Source organism: Dromaius novaehollandiae, chromosome 11 (assembly GCF_036370855.1).
Source record: "Dromaius novaehollandiae isolate bDroNov1 chromosome 11, bDroNov1.hap1, whole genome shotgun sequence".
In the NCBI taxonomy this organism is placed as follows: domain Eukaryota; kingdom Metazoa; phylum Chordata; class Aves; order Casuariiformes; family Dromaiidae; genus Dromaius; species Dromaius novaehollandiae.
In genome coordinates this window covers 8294008-8319796 of record NC_088108.1, presented here as the reverse complement: position 1 = coordinate 8319796, position 25789 = coordinate 8294008, and the positions used below count along the sequence as shown (strand labels likewise).

General features: G+C 38.9%; 1 protein-coding gene across 4 annotated transcripts in view; it reads right to left on the bottom strand.

Moving 5' to 3' along the window:
• Window positions 1-25789, bottom strand: part of TENM1 (teneurin transmembrane protein 1) — a 748569-nt gene that overhangs the window by 194705 nt on the left and 528075 nt on the right. The window lies entirely within an intron of this gene.

Sequence of the window (25789 nt, the reverse complement as noted above, 5' to 3'; positions counted from 1 at the left end):
CCACTTACGTGGCTCTGCCCACCGAGAAGAAAACACAAAGGCTTCTGTGACTTGGATGATTTTACTGGGATGAAGCTTGTATAAATTATAGCCAAGATTTATGACCTTAATAACATCCACGGGCTTGTCAGACATTGAAAGCTGCCCAAATAATTTCAGAAAAGTAAAGCCTTTCTGCAAGCTTATCCCGCTTGAAAAATGAAGGCCTGCATCTGGAATGAGACGTCAGACAGGAGTATTAAGCAAAACTAAAATACCTCCCGGTCTTTTTTTTTTTTTTTTTTTTCATTTAAAGTGAGCCAGTCACAACGAGCAGCACAACGCATCTAGAAACTGAGCGATACAGAGAAAACTGGTACTGGGCAGTCAATCTCCAGCAGCTATTTCAAAGCCTTCAGCCATAACATAAATTTTGAATACAAGAATAATTATTGAACAAAAGATGATAGCTCCACTTTTTTTTTTTTAATAGGTTGATCTCTTCCTTTCTGTTACAGTCACGAAAAATAACGTGCAAGAAAATAAATATGAGAAAAGCCTTGAACTTACAGGACTGAAGCCCCTACGTTAAAAGCCAAAGCATGTTAGGGCTAGGTCTTTCCCCTTTTATCTTGACACCGCTCAAAATCAAATGTAACCCAAATTAATAAGCTAATCTGTGAATTGGTAAAGCAGGAGTCTGAAGAACATGAGTCTTCTGGGGTAACGTGAAGTTAAAGTGTCTAGCTGCTCATGCGTAGGGAGCGTGGTCAAGCCCGAAGGTACTGAGTGAGCTTCAGCCACCCCTTCAGCAGTGTTGGAGAGACGGCAGTATTCACAGGAGCAGAACTATTTGTCTGTGCAAACTGCAGTCAAAATTGATGCTGCAGGACTGAGCTGGTAGTGTTTTATATTGGCAATCTATTGGAAGAGTCAAACCTTCCTGCGATGCAGTGTTTACAGTTTCATTAGCTGTGCTAAAATACAAATAAATTGAAATATTCATCAAAACAATTAAATGCAAGTCAAAACCTGTTGAGCAACAAAATCTAGCATGCCTTCCGAATGCCATTTTATCAGGAGTTCATGTTGCTACAACTCGTTTGCTAAATTTACCATTTGCTTTCTATCCCTGCCAACTTCTCACAATCCATCAGCAGGTCTTCAACATGACATCAGCTACTACACATCAATTAAAAAACCCACAAACAAGCTGCCTGCTGGAAATTGAGTTAATCTGAGTAAGAGAAGTTGGGGACTCTGCTTAAGCTCCTACACCATCCCCTCACCCTGGGGAGGGCATTTTAGGTTGATGTAACTCAGAGAAGCCGTAATTCTGTTCTCTGTCCCATCTCTGGTTACTTCCCTTGTGCTGCTCGCTCCACTGTCTGTGCAATTGCATTTCTTCTCCTCCTGAGCCTTCTCTGCTATCCCATTCCTTGGGCAAACACACAGGGCAGCGGGGGGTCCTGTCTTGTAAGTATTTCATGGCAGCTGAACGCTCGCCGAAGTCGATGGCAGTTTTGTACGGGAGCTAGCAAGACAGGGACCCTCGTGTAGCAATGGTTTCATAAAAAAACTATTTTAAAAGAACTTTTTTTTTATTTAATCATCTCAGTACGTATTCTTGTCATTCTGGGCAAACAGCCAGGAGCAGATTAGGAAAAAATAATTCTGCAATAGTAAGAAAACACATGAAATTGGTAATGTTATGATTCAGCCATTTATTCTACATTCTACAAATACAAAACAACACTTTGTATTTTTAGTTTTAAACAGGTTCTATTTTCTGCTAAATGCAGTGAAGGTGCTTAAGACAGATCTTTTAAAGAAGAAGTAAAAGTTGCAGACATCATTACTATTAAAATGCTGTCTTTAAGCTTCAGTTTTGCCGACTTCTTCGAGAAGTCTGCAGTGCTCATGAAAAAATCAGGCTGACAGCCCTGGAGCCTTAAATCTGTTTCCTACCAAACAAGTACAGCACCTCTTTGGTGAGAATACAGTTAATTCCCTTCGATCTTCACTCAGTCCTTGGCCTATGGCTGACACCGACAACAAGGGCACCCATTAGTGCCAGCTGTGGTTTTGTGATAGGAAACCTAGATGCCTAATTATGAGCACTTACATGACAAGATCCCTTATTAACCATTTCACTTTGGAATTGCTAACAGCTAAATCAAGGTAATGTACTTTCTAATGCACCATGATATTCTTCTCATGTCCTGACCTTTCATTCATTTAAAAACATGTTCTGTGAGAATCAAATTAATAATATATTTCTCTCTTTTCAGCAGCATTTCTAAGTCTGCTTCAGACAGGTGTCAGCTCAGGGAAGCAGTTGCTTAAGTGTGTTGTTTGGTGAGGCTGCAGCAGTGAATGATGGATGTAATAAAAACATTTCCTAAATGCTTCTTAAATGGAGAAAGAGTAGCTCATTCTCGTAGTCCATGTAGGATTAAGAGTGCACAACATAGGAGAGCATTTTTACAGCATTTTCACCACCATCATCATTATTCCCTTTGTAGGGTGGCTTCCACATCCACATGCTCCATGTTCTTCAAACTGTAGTTTCTCCTAAAGTTTCTAACAGCCTCTTTCCACTATTATAAACATTGTGTAGATTCCATCATTTGAGTATTAAAACTTTTGATTACTTCTGAATTACCTCCAAATAACACTGATGCAGTAACCTCTTGTCCATTCTGCAAAGCACAGACTCTTTACTCAGAGATGTTTTTAAGCATTCATAAACGCTTTGCACATTTGAAGTGTTAATTTCCACCTTTTCATTTCACTAACAATCCCTCCTCCACAGACTTTTTACTGCATCACATATTCTTCACCCCTTTTCACAATGAATGTACTAAACACCCCTATCAAATTCATCAAAAACTCAAAAGCTAGGATACTGATAATGACAAAAACATAATAGCAGGTTAGAAACATTAGAATATGTGGAAACTGAGAAATCTGTGGATTATTTAAAAATTTCAATGCAATACTGCAAAAATTCCCACCAGCTTTTCTTAATCCTTGTTTGAATGCTAATAGTACAACAGTGAAGATACAGAGTTCCAAATATGGAACTGTCAAAAAAATTAAGGAAAACAGATTAAAAGTCATTTCAAGTATGAAACTAATATTCTGAATCAGTTCATCATTTCATGTACACACGCAGCTAAAGCGTGCTCCAGCAATACAACAGAATGATTACTCAGTTCCTTTGCAACAACAAAACTCAAACTACTATTACAAATTTTTAAAATTGGCTTTTATATAACCAAAAAACCCCTTTAAATTACAGCTTAACTAAAAAGAATAGTTTGTGGATGATGACTGAAGAGCAATAAGACAAAATTGTTCATAAAATGTGAATTCAATTTACTGTTCTTTTAGCTATATGGGATTATATTATAACTCTACTCCTGACAAAAACAGTGCTGTAAGTGAAAACAATTAATTATGTATGTCCAATGACAACATTTTTTGCAATGACAATTTAGTAACAGGAATACTCCTGATTTTCTAAAACCAATCTCCCCATGCAGGCAGTATATGTTGCCATTTACAAATATGGAATAGTGCTATTTAAAGTTAGTCTCTCAGTGTGGGGAAAAAAAAAGGATTTATTTTCCTTTTCTATTCCTTAGTTAACATAAGGCCTATATAAGGTTCTGGAGGTAGAAAGCTAGGTACTGCAAATTTCAGTTCACACAGACATTCGTATACCTGAATCAAACAGTTCTGCACTAATTTATTACATTTTTCAGGGATCAATTTTGCCTGCTTGTATAATTTTAAAATTAAGACTGCAATTTGTTCAGTAATCAAAATGCATGGCCCTCAGTGAGGAAAAAGATCATAGGTCTTTCTCAAGTCCAGTATGTTCTTATCTACAAGCCTAGAAGCCAGTATATCCTCCAAGTCAAAAAGTGATAATTTTCCTGTGCCAGTGCTATAAAAGTAACCATTTCTAACTTCAACAGATCACAACAGATCACAAGTCTACCACTGGAATATTGTGTTTCTTGTACCTAAGCAGCACAGAAAAAATCCTTGAGTAGAGGAAACCTACAGAAAAATTTGCCTCTTTTTTATAGATTTTTTTTCTGGTATTTTTATTATAGCATGAACAATGGTTTGCTAAACCTAATAAGGGTGGTGCAGATAGGGCTGCTGGTGGCCACATATTCTTCCCTGGTATTATTAATACATCATGCATAACCACTAGGAAGACCTCAAAGTGATCTGAAGACTCTTGAGTTCCACAAGAACAGTCTATTGAATACCTCTTGCGATATGTAATTTATAAAGTATTTCAACAATCCATACAACATAAGAAAAATTATAAACTGAAAAAACTTGAGGAACAGCACAAAAATGCTAACTCAGAGAAAGCCGCAAAGCAGGCTGAATGGAAGGAAAGCTAATAAATCTGAATGCTGTATTCCAGAGGAACATAAAGATGTCACAGCGGACTTTGGTATACATTCAGAAACTACAGTCCTATTGAATAAAAGAACCAGGAATGAAGTGTAACACCACAAATATAACACAGGTGTAAAAAACAGACAGGAGAACCTGTCTTGAATGAAGTGTGCGGGAGAGGAAAGAAGGAGCCTCAGGGGTGATGGAAGGCCCATGAGAGGAAGAGGAAGGAAGGAGCTACCTTGGTCCTCAAAGCGAGGAGACTGAGGAGAAAACAGGAGGAAAACAAATTCTTCCGTAGTCTCCCTTTTCCAATGGGGAAAGGAGGCGCCGCACCTCTTATCCCGGGGACCATGGCTGAGGGCCAAGTCACTGGGATACTTGAGGTGTCCTAAGCCTTTAGAAGTACGCTGCAATCTACTTCAGCAATATGCATTTGCTTTTAGTAACCACAGGACACAGGGCACGTGAGTCAGAACAGTTTGTGCAATGGGATATAACCCAAACAATAAAACTCAGGATCAAGGAGGTTTTCTCCATTTGTCTGGTCGCTAAGTGGTAGCACATGCTTACTTTCATAAATAATTCAAGCTAATGTAAGTATCAACTTTAAAGAACTTATTAGCAAAAACAGTGCTTTGTATAGGAAGCACAAACAGCAGTATTAAAAAAAATCAGTAGCCTTGGGAATAATTTCATTTACATTCATTAAACCTATCTTTTCCAAGGACATCAATGTAGATAAAATGGGGTATTGTATAGCATCCCCTGCAACATAAACATGGCACCGAGTGGAAAAAATATTTGGCTGAATCACAAACGCTGAACAGGGCTGAGACAGGCCAGGCTGCAGCGGAGCTCCAGGTAAGGCCAGGTGCCTTAGCAACAGAAACTAAAAGACAGGTGTATTCTTTCACATGGTATCACTGTTCTCAGTAATATTTTACACCTAAATAAGATGGATGCTCCCCAGAATGGATTTTTTTTTTTAAACAAATGTTAAGAGCACTCAAACTAGGGTTTTTTTAGAATATTTTTTTTCTCAAGGCATAAAATATGTATGTCAAAAAATAAGATCAGGGCAGTTTGCAGAGAAGGATCCAAGAAGTAAATCATCATCATAGCAGGAATTAATATTAATAACGGTTTCCTCATATGAAAGAAGAGGATTCATTTTTTCCCAGAAAAATTAGGGGCCTAATCCAAACCCAGTAATAAAACAGAACTCATGGGGAAACTCTGGATAACGTCTAATGCAGGAACATGGAGCTACCGGGCAGGATGCGTGGTAACAGTCTAGCAGCGCAGATGAAACTATTTTGGGTACAATCGAAGTGACTATTTGGTGAATGTTTTTAGGCTAGGGGAATATTGCAAGTATCAGACAGCAATGTTGTACACTAATTATGACTGTTAGTTCACTAGCTTTTTAAATTGAAATTCTAGCATAGGATAATTACTACACAGCTGAAAATACAGGAAAAACAAACATATTACCGGTAAGTTGAAAAACCCTCAGGCTACACATCACATCTCTTACTGAACTTATATATACATACACACATATTTTTTCCACAGCGTCAATCAATTATTAGGTACTGCACGCAGACACGACAAGCAGCAGCACATGCACTTACCAAGCGAGGCCGAAAGAGCCTCTGCACGGAGCACTCCTGACTGCTACAGCAGTCAAACCTCCTGGATTAACAAGCTCTGTAAACGTATCCCTCAACACCCAAACAAGACAAGCAGGACAGACCCCCAACGGGCTAAATGTGCCCCGCTCCCCAAGGGGACGGGGACAGGGACAGGGACGCGTCCGCAGGGCGGCAGCAGCGCAGCCGGGGCTCCGCGCGCCCCAAGGAGCCACGGCTCCTCCGCCAGCGCCAGCGGCAGAGGAAACGCAAGCGAAGCTTTCTGGCTTTCCAGGGAGATGCCAGCTTCGTACAGCACCTGCGTACGTACGGCGAGGTAGGAACAACAGGGCTATTTTAAGAAAGCCTAAAAAACTACAAAGGAAGCAGCCCGTAAGGAAGTTTAAATTTTATAACAGGCAACTCTCTAAGTATGTGCTGTTATACAAATTTGTACTTCTTACAAATTTGCATTTACAAAATTTACATTTATTAACATACATCCTCAAAGTTGATATGCACTGAAGAGTTACATCTGCCCTCCCTTAGAAGGAAAAAAAAAAATCTTACGGAAAATACCCCAAGGTTTTCCTTCATAACTGCCCTCATCCTTCATTTTTAACATTAACTGACTATCTCTGAACAAAGATTTTAGCAGGGCACGCTAGAAAATCTTTGTACAACTCAATTCTCCAGCAACGTGTAGAGACAGATACCTGCCTTTTGACTACATTATAGGATATGCCTAAACTCACGAACATCTGCACTGATTGTGTGTCCAGATGTGCACAGTTCACATAACCTGAATCCCTCATTCTGGTCACATCACAAACATCATTCAAATCAGGATCATGTGACAGGAGCAAGCTGGAAATTTTGAAGGAAAAGGATGGCAGATTAAATGAATTATAGGGGGTGGGGTGGGGGATTGGGACCATTAGTTGAGTGGTCAGACAGACAAAAAATACAAAAGGAGAGGAGGGCAGGAGCACAGCCCTTGAGCAAGACTACTGAGATCAGATCTCCTGAAGACTGGTACAGTAAAGTGACTGGAACTGGGAAGGAAATCCCAAAGGGAAGAAATTAAAAATGGCACAAGTGTTACCAGTTCTCAGCTGTCAGTTAACATCTGAGATACCCGAAAGCAATACATGGACTCCTTTGGCGTTCAGTGCTGGTTCGAAGAGGAGGCAGCTTTTGACTGCTATTGACAGCTCACTAGCTCAAGCAGCCTAAGTCTTTACATTGAATCTAGGTGTTAGAAACTGCTCATAAACCAACTGGTGTCACGTGATATTTCAACTTCTCATTTTGCCTTTTTGTAAAGCTACAGAGCCGTAACTGAAGTCAATGAGAGCTATTATTATTATATTGCACTAATGTTCAAAGTATTCTGAAAAAATCAGGTGTTGGGTATTTCAAACTAGACACCCAAGCTTAGCAGGTATTTGACTTTAATCTGTATGTATGTGAACTCTCCACCCATAAAATGGAGGTACTACCCTCATCATTTTCCAGGGTTATTGCAAAGAGAAATAAATGAGTTTGTGAAGTATTTGAATACTGTAGTGATGAGCACTGCAGAATTGCCAACAGGAAATTAATACTGTTGTAGGAACAAGGTTTGAATAGCAGTAATAAATAAGGCTTAATGCTATACGTTGAACAATAAAAAGAAAGTAAAATACTGTATTGCTTGTCATTAAGCTGGCACACTCTATCCTGTACACTGAATATGAGAGAGTTCCTGTGGGAGAAGGGACAGTGAGATAATACAGATAACTGTAACATAATACATATGTATACGCACCTTTAATTCTGATACTTCCTAATTTTTGGACTACTAGATTTGATATTCATAGATTAGTGATCATTATCATTAGAAGGAAAGCACATAAATACAGAAAAGCAGCACTGTTCACATGAAAAGGTAAACAACACTGAAAATACACCTGTAGGCAGGTAGGAATATGCGGTATTGCTGAAAAGATTAAAGTTCTACAAGGTGGTGGATGATAGATTGTAACATTTTCTGCCTGACTTCTCTTAATCAACCAAGGAACACTTACTCTAACTGAGGAATAAACGAACACATGAGTTTCCTTTGTCCTGGATCCTTTTCTCTCTGCACGTATGTCTGCATACAACCACAGGAGATCATTACTCCGACTTCTACAGGAGCATCTTTAATTTCATGGTATGATAAGTTACACACACCTATACACACCCTTACTCATTCACCTGTTCACTTCTCTGTGATCTCAGCCTGTGTGAGGAATAAAGGTGATTAAGTAGAGATTTTTTTTATTTTATTCAACGTGATAAAGCAAATTCAGCTTCCATTTAATCTAGATTTATATCGCAACACTGAAACCTTCCCATTCATAAAATGTATGGATTAGTTAGCATACAAGTGTCAGTGATAATTAAATTAATTTAGTAACATGTATTTACACATAGCGAGTGCCTTCTTCATGATCTATTATTAGCACTTCTAAACTAATTCTTAATGAGGTAGCAGCACTAAGCATGATGAAGCTAGCGAAGTATCTGCCCTTTCAAAGCAACTTCTAGGAAAGCCCATGATCTTGTCCCTACTCTGGTGAGTCACCTTCTCCTTCCCAAATCATGCAACCCTTCCTTCAGGTAGAAAACCCAAGTCAAACCAATTTTTCTGCCCAAGGACACAGTCGGAAGGCAAACAGAAGCAGCCGGGGCAGCCCGGGCTGTGCCGGCCACGCGGCGCGGGGGGAAGCCCGTCGGTTCCCTGCCCGTTCCCGCGTATGGCACGCGCTGCCTCTCGCATTGCACTGCCGTCACAGCCTCTCTCTGGGCTTTTAAAATCAAAACAACCTGACATACACTCTAACTCAAGCTCTGGACTGCATTAAGAAATTTCAGGGCCGCAGGCTGTCGATTCGTATCACCTCACGTTGATGGGCTGGTCGCGAAGTATGCCACGCGAGCAGCAGATAACCAAGCACCTTCCCCTACCTCGCTACATGGCGCAGTCACAAAAGGAAAGCAAAACGCAAGTCAAACAGATAAAAGAGAAGCTACCCAATGACACATCTAAATGCTTGTGTAAATGCACTTAAAACACTGATCTACTGAAGCAGAGTTAATATACTGTTTTACACTCGCACTTCAGTCTGGTTTCCCTGGTTCTCAATGAACGCTGACAGCATCTGATTGAAAACATTTGTTTCAAGGTCATTTAATTTCTTCCACTGGCATCAAACTAGTCACACATCAGTCCATGGACAAGACAGATGCCTGTTAGGTTTCTTCTAAAGAGAAAGTCTGTAAGGTTTAGAAAAGCATAACTCTCTCTTCACATTAATTGTTGCTCAAGGGTAAGTTGAAAGAGAGTCACCATCCTAGCGCGGTAACAGAAAGACACATCCTGGAGAGACCCTTCACAGACACAGGACTTACAGGGCAAATATGTTCCTGTGATATTAAAGCTTTGCTAAGAAACAGAGGTATCAGCTAGGATGATGTGCTTCACACTTAGAAAGGAATCAAAGTGAGGACAGAAGAGGACTCGCCTCATTCACAGCTAGTATTCAGCAGGTAGCCAGGGGAGACCACAGCTGAGTTAATCAGGCTGTGTTTGTATCATCACATTCCTAAATGCAAAATAAGCTATGCTAATTATGGCCACTCCCACTGCAGTCCAGTCTTTGTTGTTTAAAAGAAAAAAAGAAAAAAAAAGATGTTCTTAAGATAACTGACTTAAGATAAAAGTCTAGCGAAAGCACGGCAGACTGTAAATTTTGAGTCATTAGGTCAAACTTAAGTCTGCCAATTCACATTAAAATGACAAAATGGCTTTCCTGGATCTTAGCTTTAAGCTAGTTAATTCAAATATTAAAGGGTTTAATGTTTTTTTTTTATGGGGAGGTCAATGCTAAAATTCAGAAATAAAGACAGAAATCCTAATAGAAGACTTTCATTATCTACATCAAGTGCTCTGCTAGAAATACAGACATGCTCAAGAGATTTATGAAGTCCTCCATTCCAAATTTTCCAAAGCTAGTACCTGGAAAGTGTGTTTCTGTTCGAAGAGATGAGGAGTACTCACAAGCAAGATAAACTGCGACAGAGATGCTGGGGATCAGCCACTCAAAACCCATCGTCGCCCTGAGGGGATTCATTCGCATCGTGTCCAGGCTTAAACACGAGTTCTGGGAACTGAAAAAATACTCTGTGTGGATCCATGAGAAGACTGCAAACTGAAACTGGGCTGGCAGAACCAACGTGCTTGAATAGACAGCAATCTTTCACAGGAGACGGGACCTGTCCTGGGAGGACAGCAATGAGGCAGGGTAAAGGAGGGAAGGGTCTGATTTAACCTTGGTACAACTTGATTAGATGTGTTTTTCTTTGATTTCTTCACTTTTACCTTTTAGAAAGGTTTGTCTGTTTGGGAAACCATGAATAAATACCTTTGCTTGCATGTTACCTCAACTCAACTCCCCCCTTAGTTAACTACTGATTGATTAGTGTACAAATATTTCTCTTAGGTTTTGGCATTATTTTACAAATGGGTTCTACCAGCTCATTCCCAGATGTACAGTCTTCAGATTCAATAAGCTTTCTGTATAAACTACAGATTGAATGGCCTTTGTCCTTCTCTGCGGATAGAAAATTAATTTCTTGGTGTTATTTTTCTTTCATTTTGGGCCAGTTGTGAACTTACAGTGCAGCAGCTAGAACTACAGACAGTATCACACAGAGATGGAAAGATCTATTAGGCTATTTTCTTCAGCTACAAACTCATGAAGAACTGCAATCAATGAATCACATGCCTGTCATGCCCTCTACAGCATATACTCAATTGTGCTGGCTAGTTTTAAGTGACGGGAGCCCCACAGCCACTTCATTTACTACTTCATACTACTCTAAACAGACATCATGTTTGAAAAATGTAATATTCAGTAAAAACATAATGGCTTTACAGATTAGGAAGCTGGAAAGAGTTGATGTGCCCATCCAGTCTGATCACCTTCAAAATCAGAAACACAGTTTCACCAGCAACTCTCACATTAGCCCTAATAATGCAAGGTTCAGCTTAAGCATGTTTTGAGAAATATCCAATTCCGAAGGGCCACAGGTATTAAGGACTTACTGTCCTTTAGCAAATTATCACCATGCTGAATGACTAAACTGTTCTAAAACTGTATTTGATTTCATGTTTGAATTTCTCAGACTTCAGATTGCAGCAACTGAAACAATATTGACAGGTCCATGGCTGGCAGCAGATACATCCTTACTGTGCTGCATTCCCCCTGCGTCCGTGACACTGTGTGACTTTGAGATGGCCTCAAAATTCTCCTCCAGCCCATGTTGCTTAACGACATTCACGGACTTGTTTGACAGTTATCACTTCTCCCTGTTAGAGGTCTCTTGGCCATCCTCTACATATTCAGTCCTTTTAAAAATCTTTCCTCAAATAACAAGTCTCAAATAACATTTTGTGCTCCTCTGACAGTCTCTTCCATTTCATACATTCCTGCTATTGAAATGCCCCAAACTGACTAGTCTTAGCAACATCTGCTATATTTCATAACTCCTTTACAAGATGTACCTACCACAGCCCAAAGTAGCATTTGACTTGTGTGCTCCATTTATGTCATTTACTGGCCCTCTAGGTCTCTTTCAGCATTACTGCTTTCCAAAGTAGCTCCTACTAAGTATTTTATTTTTTCTACTGCCCCCAACTCTGAATCTCATTTGATTTCCTTCGTATCCTTCTGGCTCTTGAAGTCTTCTATATCCACTTCTATGCCAGCAATGACATTTATAATGTCTTCAGCTTAAACATCAGATTAAGTAGCATGCTGCTGACATCTTTCATTCCAGTCTCTCATAGGGATGTTCATGTCCCTCATACAGATATGTGGCACACTACATTTCCTTTTCCTGTTTCGGATATTAAAGGGGCAACCAGATAAAAATACTAATATTGTAAGAAATATCTGTATTACCTATTGCCTGCTAAATTGCAAAGAATTTACGAATTCAAAATATTGTATTTAATTATTTCTCAACATAAACAACAGTAATAATGTAAGCAAGTGCTGCTTTTTATGGTCTGCTCCACTTTCATGTTTTAACTTCCAGGGTGCAAAATACAACAAGGAAACAAAGGCTTTCAGTAAATTAAAAATTAAAAAAAAAGTCCTTGACATAATAAAAGCTTGCTTATACAGAAAATAAATATTTGGGCAAATTCTGACTTGATGCTATCTTAACAACAGATAAGAAAAGGATAATAATAAAATTCTTCACAGTTAGTAATGAAGTTCTGTATCTAGCAGCTTTATGTATATTATATGAGACTCAGAATGAACCTGTGAATGATAACAGAGATAAAGTGATCAATCTACGCATAACATTTGGGCTCTTCAGAAGACTGACTCATCTTTTAACTGTCTGTGTAGCATAAAGTAAAGTAAGTCTTGATTTTGATATGGATCTATTAGTATTATTGTAATAGAAATAATAATCACTGCCCAGAAACGTTGTTTAGGAGACTACAGAAGAATTTCACAAAACTGTCAAATGAAAAGGTTAAAATAGTCAGCTAAAACCTTTTGTCGTGAGCTGCCTCCAGTGTCCTATTATGATTAGGACTTTTTCTTTCTTCTTCTTCATTTTTCCTACTCTTCCATTAACTTAAGAATAAACTCAATTATGTATATTGAACCTAGGTAAACATTTCAAAGTAATTTCATAGAAACCAAAAAGAAGAGGAAATCCTCCTGTGTTATGAGCACAACTAGAGTATTTCTAAATGCTTTAAATTCCATCCAGCAGAATGGGACTGACTGCAGCTCAGGTACAGCTTTCTCATCTCTACAATTTGTCACGTTTAAGCCTCCGAAGCGACAGCTTGATGAAACTGGGTTTTCTTCTTTTTCTCTATTTTGTTTTAGGATGACTACAAATTTCAATCAGAGTTATCAGTTTATCGCACCACTGAGGTGACCCAGAAGCATGTCTAACTAATCCCCTAGGTGCCCCCAGATTAGCAGACACAAGCCACATTCAAGAGAAAAGTCAAGAAATTAATTCAAAGATGTGGATTTACAAAATGCCATCGTATTTGGTAGGCATTTAAAATTAATCAGGTTAGTTTAGCAGAATGCTGTTCCTAGTTCTGCTCTTAAGGAAATAAAATGACTGATCTGACTGTCTGCCTTGAAATATATTTAAGCATTTGTCATTATCTGTTTTGAGATGACTATGCCTATTAAAAACAAACTTGAAAAATATTTTCAGAAGTAATTAAATCAGCTAAACACAGTGAGTCTGTAAGAAAGACCTACTTATAGAGGAGAACTTCAAATTAACTGTGCCTAATTCTCTTCTCGCTGTTCTAGTGGTTCATTGGGGGGCATCCAAAGAAGGGTCTAAATCTGAAATTACCAACACAAGTTGCTTGAGGTAAGTCAGTGGGAAAACCGCCAAATACAATTATTATTCATATGAACAGGAACAAATGCTGGACTGCGAAATCAGCTGCCCCTTGGGATGTTTGCTTTTCTTGTATTTGCATGTGACTCGACATGTGATAAAAAGAGGGTGCCTAATCTGAGGACTTTTGAAACATTCACTGGCTTTTCCAATTAATTGAAATTTCGATGCAACAGTTGTGCAAGTCAAACTAAAAGACAACAGCAAATTTACCAACTGAAAAGAACAAATTCTACAAATGCTTTCCACCTGCTCACCTTTTTCATTTGAGTACTGACTGATTTCCGTGCAACCATTCATATTTGTGAAGTTAAGTATATAAATGCTTTCAGGACTCAAACTTTTCAAGCTGCTACGAGTAGCAGCTTTATTGAGCCAGAGCATGTGGGTATTTGTTATTTAGCAGAATAAGCAGTGTGGCCAACGCCAAGAGTTACATCCTAGAAGGCAACCCAGAAAGAGTCTGACTCACACTTCAGAAGATCTCTTTCGGGATGACATAGGTCACAGGAATATAACCAGGTCCTCTGGTTCTCCATGAATGATTGCTTCAGAATATTATATAGACTTGTCTTTTTCTTCTTTTTCCTTTCTCTTTTTTTAACTAATTTAGCACCTCATATTTCCACTTCTTGACTCCTGTCAGCTTGATTTTTTTCAGCTTTATCATGTGGGATTCAAGCTTCAGAATATTATCAATCATAGACTTTATCAACACCATCAAATAAATATGTAGGTGTCCTTAGAGAACATAAGGAGACTTTAACCGAGGCAAGCAAGCAGAGAACATTTTGACAGGAAGCAGGGAAAGCAGCAGGATGGGAAGTTGCTGCCACGACTTCTTGGCAGCTATGCTGGAGACCTGAACTAAACGGCTACACTTCTAAGAGGACTCGACTACTTGTTCTTTCCTATGGGCATATGAAACTGCAAATTACATCATTATACACTGAAAGGGCAGCAGTGACAGTGGCAGTAGTGCAGGCGGCTCTGCATCTGTGGTGATGGGGATTCTACAGGGAACTGCCGTCAAAGATGATCATCGAAACACGACCTGAGCTGGCAAAGCTAACAGGCAAACATCTCCGCTTTGTGGACTGTCCTTGCTGGTTTCCAATCTGGCTGCAGGTTATTTATGTTTTCTCCCTCTGCCTCCTAATGCATATTTCCCCAGTGGGAAGCTACAACCTGAGTTCTGCCAGATGTCTAGAGGTTGGATCAATTTACATGAGTTCACAGCCAGGAACTATATTTTATTTCATGACTGCACAAACCTAAAGCTTTGGAAAAAAAAACAGCTAAAACAATTTGCTTTGATTTGATTTGAGGCTGAAGCCATTTGAAAACAGCAACTCACAGTCATTTTTCTTAACAGAGACTACTTGCCACAGATTTGACCACAGTTCAGTTTCTTAAGAGCTCTTATCAAGCCTGATAGAGAAACCTAACTCAAATTTCAGGCTTTGATGTAGGTTTCTGCAACATGAAGAGCTGTAGAGTTCTGGTTTTTATTTTTGTTTTTTAGCAGATGGTAGATAATCATTCTTTCTAAACTATTGTAGAGGCAATGAATGAACAAATAATGCCACAATGATTTATGCTAAAAGTTTACACATAATTGATTTAGACCGTTTCCTTATTATGGCTCTTTTTTAACATTAATAAGCATGGCTAAAATTCTAAAGTAACTGCATATAAAATGTCTATTTTATCGTATCCATAACCATAATATTTTTTAAAAATGCATTCAATATAAAATCTTTCTACCTTTTTTCTTCCAGAACTTTATAATATAGTCTTTTTGCCACTATTAGCCACCAACCAATTTTTAAGATACCTACAAGACAGCTGAAAAAAATGCAACTGCAGTAAGCTGGTAAAGTACAGAAAATGCTTTCTATTTGATTTTGTATTAAAAGGAAATTGGATATCACAAGACTAAAATGGTGATGCCAGTCAGAAAGATATTTTGAGATAAAATGTAGAAGACTGACTTCAGAGAAAAGATGTAAACAAAAATGAGTGACTGAAATTATGTGGACCACTTCAGACACGGATGAGAGGTACTAAGGATCAGAAATAAATTATTACGCTCTAAAATGATCTCATAAAAATCGAACTGTAGTGCAGTAATCAGAAAATGTATCGGGAAAAAGGATAGGTTATAAAAAGAAAAAGGAGCTTTCAAGCACTGCGGATTATTAGCTGCTAGGGAGAAATCTGTATTCAGGAGATTATATTTCTAACAAAATATGCAAACATCCAAACACAGTTGAATTTGCTGTTTGAAAGGAAGTGAATTATAAAAATTACAAAGCCAGAGTGGAGACAGAATCACCAGCTGGAATAAACACAATCCGCGCAACCATCAGCAGGAAGGTGGACAGAGATGGGACGGACGGAGCACACAACCAGGCAGGTTGACGAAGAATGACTCAATTATATTTTCCCCCATGGGCAAAACCACAAAAAAGTCGCAGACACATTAAATATCACAAAAAAGCATGTGGGCAATGCCCCTCGTTACAAAGGGCAAACAGCCAGTCGAAATGGTGAATAATTATAGGCATTGTGGAAGAGAAACAACCTCAGGGCTTGGCTGCCTTTGGGCCCGGCAGTCCCGGCAGGCCGCAGCCTCGGCGCCCGCCTGCACCGGTGTCCAGCAGGTCGCCTCCCGCCGGCGGGAGGTCAGGCCACAGCACCACCACCTGCCTTTACACCAGCCGCGGAAAAGCACTGATGGGCCGGCTTCTCACTGACTTCTGAGCCTGGCGTGGGGAGGAGGAACGACTTCTAAGGGTTTTTGAAGGTGGCACAAAACCCTTCCTTAAATAACTTGCTGCTAAATTGGAGCCAAGGGAGAGAAGGGACGCAAAGGCTTCCTAATGTGCCCGCACCACAGATAACATCTCATAGTCTCCCCGTATCACACCAGGCAGATTTCTCAGGACTGCAGCATCCCTCACTCCACTGAGGCAACAAAACATACCTGGGACTTGGCCAAACAACGACAGCCAGCCCCAAATGCACAGCCTACGTCTGAGGGAGCCCACACTGCATCCAGTCTGAGGGCAGCACTGTGCACAGAGCAGCAGCTTCTGCTTCCCCTCTCACTGTGCCACAAAAACAAAAAAGGATGGATCCTCCCATCACGTTTAGGCTACTGAGGTAAAAATGTTTCTTGAGAATCAACATAGCACAGTAAAGCCTGAATAAATTGACTGTGCTGTAGCACAGTTCCCCCAAAAGGGAAATCTGGGTTGCAGAGCCATGCACGAAGATGGCTTTTCTCTGCTGGACTAAATTGAACGAGCTACTACAAACAAAACGTGCATCGCCTTACTTCCCAACACATGACCTCTGGCTGGACCTACGCTAAGCCTGTTATAATTATACCAGGAAGGTGACCATCACAGGAAGCTAGGGCATATTCCTCACCTCAATCTCAGCATTTTTAAAGCAGTTTCTGTGACTACAAACGCTGCTCCATCACTATCATCTTCCTCATCAAGGATATTCAGAGGCTTTTGGTCTCCTGAAAAAAATTCTTAAGTACTTAAAAACAAATTTGGAAACTTTCCCTTCACCAAGAGCAATATGCCTTATAGCCAGTGTCCAAACCCCACCTGTGATTAGCAGCATATTCTAAAACAGCACCCCTTTCTGACAATGACTGCAGGGCAAATAAGCCATTACAACCCCCAAGATCAAGCGCTCCTGCAGTAAGTAAAATCTGGTTCGGGCAGATTGCTAGCGAGAAGAAACCACAAACCACACCATTAACTTTCAAAGGAGTTTGAGGACCTATAACAGTAATTATAACCCAGGTACTTTCTGCTACTAAGATATTTGAGGTAATTGAAGGGGTTGCAAGTATCCATAATTTGTACTGCCAGAAATATAAAGCAAGCAAATTAAAAGTCTCTGCTGCTGAGCTAGAAATACTGCACTGCTCATCAGGACCCATTAACAAGGCACTTGCAGCAAGCAGCTCTGTTCTGTGATCCCAATATCACGAGTCCAAGCAGATTCGATTGAAATAAGAATCAATTTGTAAGTTACATCAAATATCTTGTGATTGTGCAACTGAATTTATCTGTCCATAGCAAAGTACACAGAAAAGCACGAGTCCCGAGCATGCATTGATTCCCACGCTTCAGCAAACAGTCAAATACCTGTTCTAAAAGGGCTTAACACAACAGAGCAATAGCAGGTACGCACTCTCAAAAGCTCTGTTTGGGGAAAAGTTAATGAAATATGAGGACATTCTCAAACCAAAAGGGCCACTTTAAATTGCTGTTGGATGAAGCAATGAGAAAGGCATTAAAGTCAAAACAAGTGTTACCATGGATGTAAGTGCACTGAAACTATATGTCTTATTTTATATTTACCCCGAAATAATTGTAGGCAGAGAAAGAAAATCGTATTGCATATACATTTCAATTACATAGGAAAATATGAGCAATACCCTTTTGATTAAATGTATTTTGCTCTGCTAACTACACTTTTCTTTTGGTGTGTTTGTGGTGCACAGACCCTTTTTTCTCCTTGCTGCCTCCCCGTAAGACAAAGGCATTGCTTCAGGGAGCCACCTAACACTATGGCAAATGCTAAACTTCCCACCAGTGAGCTGTGGCTAAGCGGAGTGACAGCACGCCGAAGGTCCCCCGGGCTAACTTACCACAGCACAAGCAAGCAGTCTCTTTCACCTGCTGCTCCTAAGTTTCTTGAAGTTCTTCTAGGGACAGCGGTTCATTAAAGAAATTGTTCCACTCATGCCAGCATAAGATATGCCTTTCACCCTCCCGTGGCTGTAATACTTGAATGACAGGGAAATGTAACAGTATTTTGGAAAAGACAAGAATAAATCACCATAAAATAATCCAAGCTCATTTACAAGCGGTATTTCATTGCAGCTTCAAAACAAGTGACATGCTTACTGCAGCTATATAAACAAGCCCAAAGCAACATTCAGTAACGCTCATTGCAATGACTAGATTTAAAAGCCAGAAGAAAATTAGTAGTTCATCGGTAACATTCAACTCCTCCACAAATATACCCCCAAAATGAGACAACATTGGCTGTATCAAACTGGAGTCATTCTCTGCAGAATCATTAGCATAATCAGCATAAAACTAAATGGGGTCTTCAGAGAAAGAAAAATAGGGAGAAAGCCTAGTACCTACAGTCACAAAAATATTTCAAAATCATTGATATGCATGTGTTCAAACTTTTATAACATGGGTATCACTTGGGGACAAAGTGAAATTAAATAGGAACCGATAATTATCTCTTTTAACTTGCCTTTATTTGAAATACTGATGCTTTTCCTTCTCTTAGCTTAAGAAAAATTTTCCAGTGTACCATGCTCTCTTGATTACTACACATTTCTAATTGTGTTGGAGAAGATATAAAGCTCTAATGTACAAAACTGGGGAGGTGGCAAGGGAGCAGCACTGTGGACCATAATAAATGCTATACACAGCTCAGCGTGCCCCTATCTTATCTTTGGTCCCGTGAGTTTCATACATTTTCTTGTTAGCTCTTAGCAAAGTCTCTGGTGGATCAATCTGAACAAAACTCTGACCTGATACCCACACCTTCACCCTCCTAAGCCATCCTCAACTCATCATTTTCTCCTACATGCAGGTCTTCCTCAAGACTTCTTCTAGCTCCTTTTCTGGCCAACACCGGAGCCAGAGGAGCAGAGCTGTTCTAAGGCACCCCGGTCTCTGTGCCTGAAGGGCTGCTCCCCTGCACTGCCAATGCCGCTCGTGATGAGTAACTCGCCATCAGATGCCAACATGTGCTGCTTGATCCAAAGTCAGTGTTGTGAAACACTGTATAGAATTTACATTGCAAATCATCAGGAGTAAAAGCTTAAGATAAAGGAACCACATTGGCAATATAACTAGTCATCAGAAAATGTGAATCTAATTAAAATATTACTCAAAAACATCTGTTAGGGAGAGGAAGCAGCCTGAAGGAATTACTCAGTGCTCCTGGACCCGTGTTCCAGAAGAGCTAATTATACACAATTCCTCTTAAGCTTGTTACAGAATATGAAATTGTGCACAGAGCTAGATATGACTGAAGAAAACAAAATTAATATCTAAAACATTGTGTTACTTTTTGTAAGACCTGTATATGAAAGCAAGGAGAAACAAGCAGTATTCCATTCTGTATTATTCTGTATAAACTAACTGTAATTTCATATACAACTTCCGATTCCTATCCTACCTTCTATTGCAGAAAAAAGAAATACAGGGCCTAGTATGTTTGTTTTCTCTTTCACTTTTAGAAGACTATGAAGGTCACAATCACCTTTTACCATTTACTTTTAAACTCTCTGACCAAGGCTATTTGCTGCTATCAATACTTCTCCTTTGTAAAATGAGGATATGACAATATTTGTAATTCTGAAAAATACAGATTTATGCTGATCTTCATCATACTCCCACCACAATGTGAAATGAAATACTATCAAACCTGAAAATGGAAAATATGACTTTCCTCTGTAATTTAACGCACGAATTAAATGTCATCCGTAGGTTGACCTAATACATTCTCAGAAGCTCTCATACTGTCATGAAGAAATGTTATTTAGATTAAATCTTGCTATCCCTAAAAGGATAATTTGTCAGTATTTTCCACTTTTCTACCAATCCTGTGCTGATTTCCTAGATCCTTTCTTTCTATCTCATTTACAGCAATTCTATTTGGAACAGATGAAAAGCATTCTGCTGGGGAAAAAAGAGCCTAGGTATCTCCGTATTTAAAAATCTCACTGGCTGAGGAACCCACAAGAGTAATTTGACCTTATTTATCTAGCAGCCTTAAGTGTAATTCTCCTGTGATCAGAATTCAGAGGACTCCTGTTTTACGTGCAGCTTTCAGCGGAACATCCCCGACTTTGATGAAAAACATGTTCCAACTGTCAGATCTTCTTAGCGGGACTGCGACTTTTTGAAGATTATACAGTTATGAAATAAACTATAACAATCTTTGAAAATCTTTACAGTATAACTACAAAATTACACAGTTTGATGTAGTAGCTAAGGTTTAGCATAGTAATTATACTGGTTTGAAAAAGTGGTAATTCCCTTCCCAAATGTCATCGTAACATTGGTTGCAGCTCTACCAGTCCTCTTCCTTTCCACAAATACCCAAAACTCTGATATTAACTGTACATGCTTTTCCTTATATGACACTATTTCCAAAATCAAACACTACAGGCAGGTTTCCTACCTTTCAGATTCAAACAATATGCATAAGAATTCCTGCACTGTTAAGTGATATAATTAATAATACAACTTCATTATATTTTCTTCTTTTACCTAGCAAATTACTTCTGAATTTTATACATTTTATAAAAATAATAATAAAATAACATAAAAAAAATCAGCATAGACACGTCTGTTGTTTAGAATGCAACTGTTCCCAGCAATATCCTAAATCGGACCTGCTCTCACGTAGGGTTAATGACACACACTGAAACAGATAAAAAGTATTTTGTTCTGGGTCCCCCCATCCTCAGGGAGCTTGCCAAAATGAAGGGGCAGCTGATCCTCGTGCTTTTGCACTGCAGCACTCTGATAGGAGCCAGGCGCTTTCCGCCTGTCCCGTCTCACCTCCGCCCTCCGGGGCAGCCCAGGTAAACCGAGTTCCCACAAGCGTCAGCAGCACTGCAGCATCATTTTGCGTTGTGCAACGTTTGTGGGAGTATTTTTCCTGCACACGCATTTACACCAACAAAAGTCAAAAGGATCCAAAAGAAAGAGGGAGCAGTAATTACAGTGCTACAGGCTCCTTAGCCATATGTGTTATCCCCCCTGCATAACACAGAGGAGGAAAGCCAAGTGATTTTTTTTTTGAGCTTTTGAGCCAAGTTACTCATCTCTGAGATACAAATTAGTCCTGACTGTTCTCCTCAAGCTTCCCTCCCTCCCCTCTCTTAGTAACCAATAAAAGAAAACAAAACTGCAGGGCTAAAAATAATACACAATCTTGGGTAAATATATAGCTGCATTTTACTATGCTGTAGGCAAGGGTCATATGGATTCTGGAATATCAAAAATATTTCTGCTATATTCTAAATATTTTTTCACTGTGTTTAATGCAAAATACTAAATACTGTTTGATATTTGTCCTGAAATGAATGTTCATTGGGGTTACAAAATAAATACAAAAAAGAAAGGGAGTGTTTTAACACCACTGTATACTGATTTTAATATATCATATGAAAACTGTAAAGGCTGAAACAGATATGCAGATGCAATACCCTTGTCAGTCAGCAAAACTAATGATGACAGTTATTTCAAAGGACAGAATTTTTCCCCACAATTCATTTTTAACTAGATTTTCATATGTGAGCAATTTCGTAAATGAAATTCCATGAATGCAAAGCTTTCACAATATTACAGGTGAGATGGTGTTATAGAAGCATCTCATACTTACCCAAGACAATTCAGATGACTTAAATGTCTCCTGTGAGACAGTAACATTTCTAAAGGAAAAAAGCATCTTACATTATGTAACTGCTCTGTTGGAGTTGTCAAATGTCAATGTATACTCCAACACTCCCCAAAAGTACTGCTATGTTACTGCAGAGATTCACGCACTTCCTCTGACACCGAGGAGGCTTATTTGAAACAATGATGAATGTAGTAGAAGCAACCAATAAAAATATTGTTTAAGCACTAGAAAAGAAAAAAAAAACCATGACAGAAGCAAAAGAAGTCTTGTATTGAGAGGATTAATGGCCCTTTTCTATCAAATATCTTAGAGAATATGTCAACTATCTGAGATGTGATCTTAAAACTCCACAAATTCAAGGGATTTCACCATAGGGATTTGCATTTTGTGTAAACTATGTGGTTGCCCAAATCCTGTGGGTGACTGGAAACATCCAATGCACGACCATGATTTTACATACAATCCATGCCGCAACAACAAGGAACGCTAGGAATGGAGAGGAAAATATTAAATGATTCAGATAAAAGGGGATTAAGACTGATGTTTACCTTTATATTTTCAAGGCTTCTTACATATATTTGACCTAACTGCTCTACTTGCAAATTAGTAACTCGATTTCTTAATTGCTCCATTGTAGATAGAGAGCGACAGGACCAAAGCTAATGGAAATACTTCAGACACAGCCACAGTTATTACAAGCAGAGTCCTGCACAGGGAGTCACGTGGGTAATTTCTCAGCACATGTATTGTTATTATAATGTAGCTGTTGGCAATAATTTCCTGGAGAATTGAGAAAGTGAGAGACCAGCTTAATGACTGACTTGTTTACAAAAGAACAGTAAATAACAGCAACATTAATCCCAAAGCTCTCACTGTCTTGCATTAAAACACAACACTTCTATGAAGAGCTGAATTCAGGTCTAATTTAAATAGGTGTGATTTCACAGTAGATCTATTGACACCCACTCTAAATTAAATCAGAATCTTGTCCTTAGTTAAATTCTCCCCATGTTTGAAAAACTACAGTATTCACAAAGCTGCATATTTAAAATTTCAGCATTTCTTTTATTATTTAAGCATCTTTATCCCTTTAACAGATCCTGGAACTGAAGTGCAAAGAGCTGAGGTGACTTGCTCAGAGCCACCCACCTGCCCAGCAATCAAAGGATGGAATCCCCCCCCCCCCCCCCCCCCCCCAAGATTTAGGGAATTGGAGTCAAGAGCTCTATTAAATGGACCATTGCTCCCACGATGTAAAACAAATATGTAGGTGAATTACACAATATTAATCTTACATGTTTCTGTGTCATTAAACTCAGCTTTAATCTGTAACCTAGCACAATAAGGATTTATAGAGGCAGGCATGTGCCATCCAGGCTGGAATGCTGGAACTGCATTCTGATCTCATCTGAATTGACTTATATTAACTTCGGTGAAGCTATGCATGATTTTAACTGGCATATTTTAAATCAAAACTTAGTCCCAGGAGTGAGAATTAGGGAACATCTGATTCACTATGTGAACACAAGAAAGTAACTTATCTTCAGTGTTCCTTAGTTCTCTACTACTTCTACTTATTAACATCTGGCTAATATTTTATTCTGTCTTTGTAATCTGCTGTTTAAAATTCTTGATATTATTAAAACATTTATTACTCCAAATAGAATTTGATCCTGAATGTTGATGTTAAGAGGCTTCCCAATAATTTCTGTGGGAAAATGGAAACTCTAAACTGTGCATAGCATTTATTTTTTAATTTTTTTCCCTTGTTTTGTTTTAAAAAAGACAAATATGTTATTAAAAAAAATCCCCTGCCCAGATCTTAAGCACCCCAAAGTGATATTCCATGATCAATCTAGTCGTACTTCAGCCTGTACAAACACCCTCATTTCTTGCCTACAAATCTCAGAGAATCTACTGAGAACTATAGCCAAAGTCCAGCTTTCATAAAATTGTGCAGCCAGAGGAATGGAGCATGTATCTACCCCCAAGAATGAGGATGCATTTCATACTACACTGGAAGCTAGTTTTCTGCTATTGGTTCTCACCATTTAGTAGAGAGGGGTAATTAATCGCATAAAAATATCCAGGTCCATGTCAGAGCTAAGCCGAACAAGCTAGCCTTTAAAACAGTTCAAAACAATCCAACTGAACTTGAAATAGGCTAAAAATTCTGTTATTTTAGAGATGGCTCAAGTTCCTTACCACCTCTCAGCTGAGATATGGTACCTAAAAGTAAAAGAGCAGATGGTTGTGCTAACAAGTCAAATGTGATTCAAAAATGCTTAGTAGGCATTGCATGGCATAAGCTTGGGATACAATACATTGCTTTACAGGATACCTATGCAGTTGTAAAACAGAACATAAGGGCTGCATGAACCATTTAATGGGGAAGAATATAGGGAGGCAAAAAGAACTTTAGTCTCATTCACACGCTAGCTAGCCCAAGATGCAGTCCCGTGTCATATGATGTATTTTTAGATATATGACCAAAGAACAGCCTTTTTTATTTTTTCCCTCCCCAGAAATCAGGGTTATATGCTCTCCCAGATCAGATCTTTTACTTCATATAAACAAAAAAACAGAAGCAAACTCAACATAACACAATAGTGCATCTTCATACAGTTCTCAGAAGCAGTAGAAAGCACTATGAAAGTAGTTTCAGGCCTGTATTTTCATTCCAAGATACTGTAATTTAATTAAAAATGTATCTGTAGATATTGGAGTACGCTGTAACATAGAGTACGTATCAGCTCAGTCTTCCCAGAGACTAAATAACTGAACTCCTGCAATAACAGATATCATCATTCCGCTAAATGAAGGGTAACTGCAGTTTCCTTCAATGAAATAAAGCAACTATACTTAATATTGTTGTTTTGCAGTGTTTCTGTTGGAAGTCTACATTCACACATTGTAGGGTAACACTGTTCATGATAAAATAGAGCTAGTTATACCATAACAGAGATAACCAATGATACCCAAGAAACTGGCCATTCATTACTTGCAGTTAAAATATATTTTGCTTAGCCTCAGGCAAAGCTGAAGGCAGTTTGTGCACTAATAGGCTATTATTAGTTGCCATTAACACTGACAACACTAATTTAAATGGGAATGTTGGTGTTTCACACAATCTGTTCAATGCTTCCAAAACAACCAGAGAGTGTGTTTAAACAGTGATTATTTCAGACCTGGTCTATGTGCCTGGGAATAAAAACAGTCCTCAAGTAAATTCTCAAATGTGGCTACTCAGAATACACAATAAATACATATCATGTTATAAATAAACTCAAGAGGAAATATGCACCCTCCATGATCTACTTAAGAGTAAGAAGGTCCTATAAGCTACACAGGTCAAAGCCGAAAAATTAGAATTTTTTGACCCAGTACTTAAAATTTCCTAGTAGTCTTAGATACTGATATTCTGTTCTAAGTGTACCATGTACACATTTCTAAGTGACCTTGTTTTTCTACATTAGAGCATGTATTTTCACAGCAGCAGGCAGCATATGAGCAGGCACTTACCCAGAACACTGACACACTGGGTTTGACAAAGAGCAGAGAAAACAGACTGAAAAAAGTCTCATGATCATCAGTTCACTTTTACAGCTGTAGGGATAGCGCTGATCTCAGTTATCCGCGCTCAGACCACTAGCATCACAAAGATTATGGGGTTTAAGTAAAGGTTATGCTTAATTATTCATTAGTAATTGAACTCTCTTGCACGTTACTACTACAGATGCACTAACATTTACCATTGTCAACACTGAAGTCACATGTGCCATTTTCAC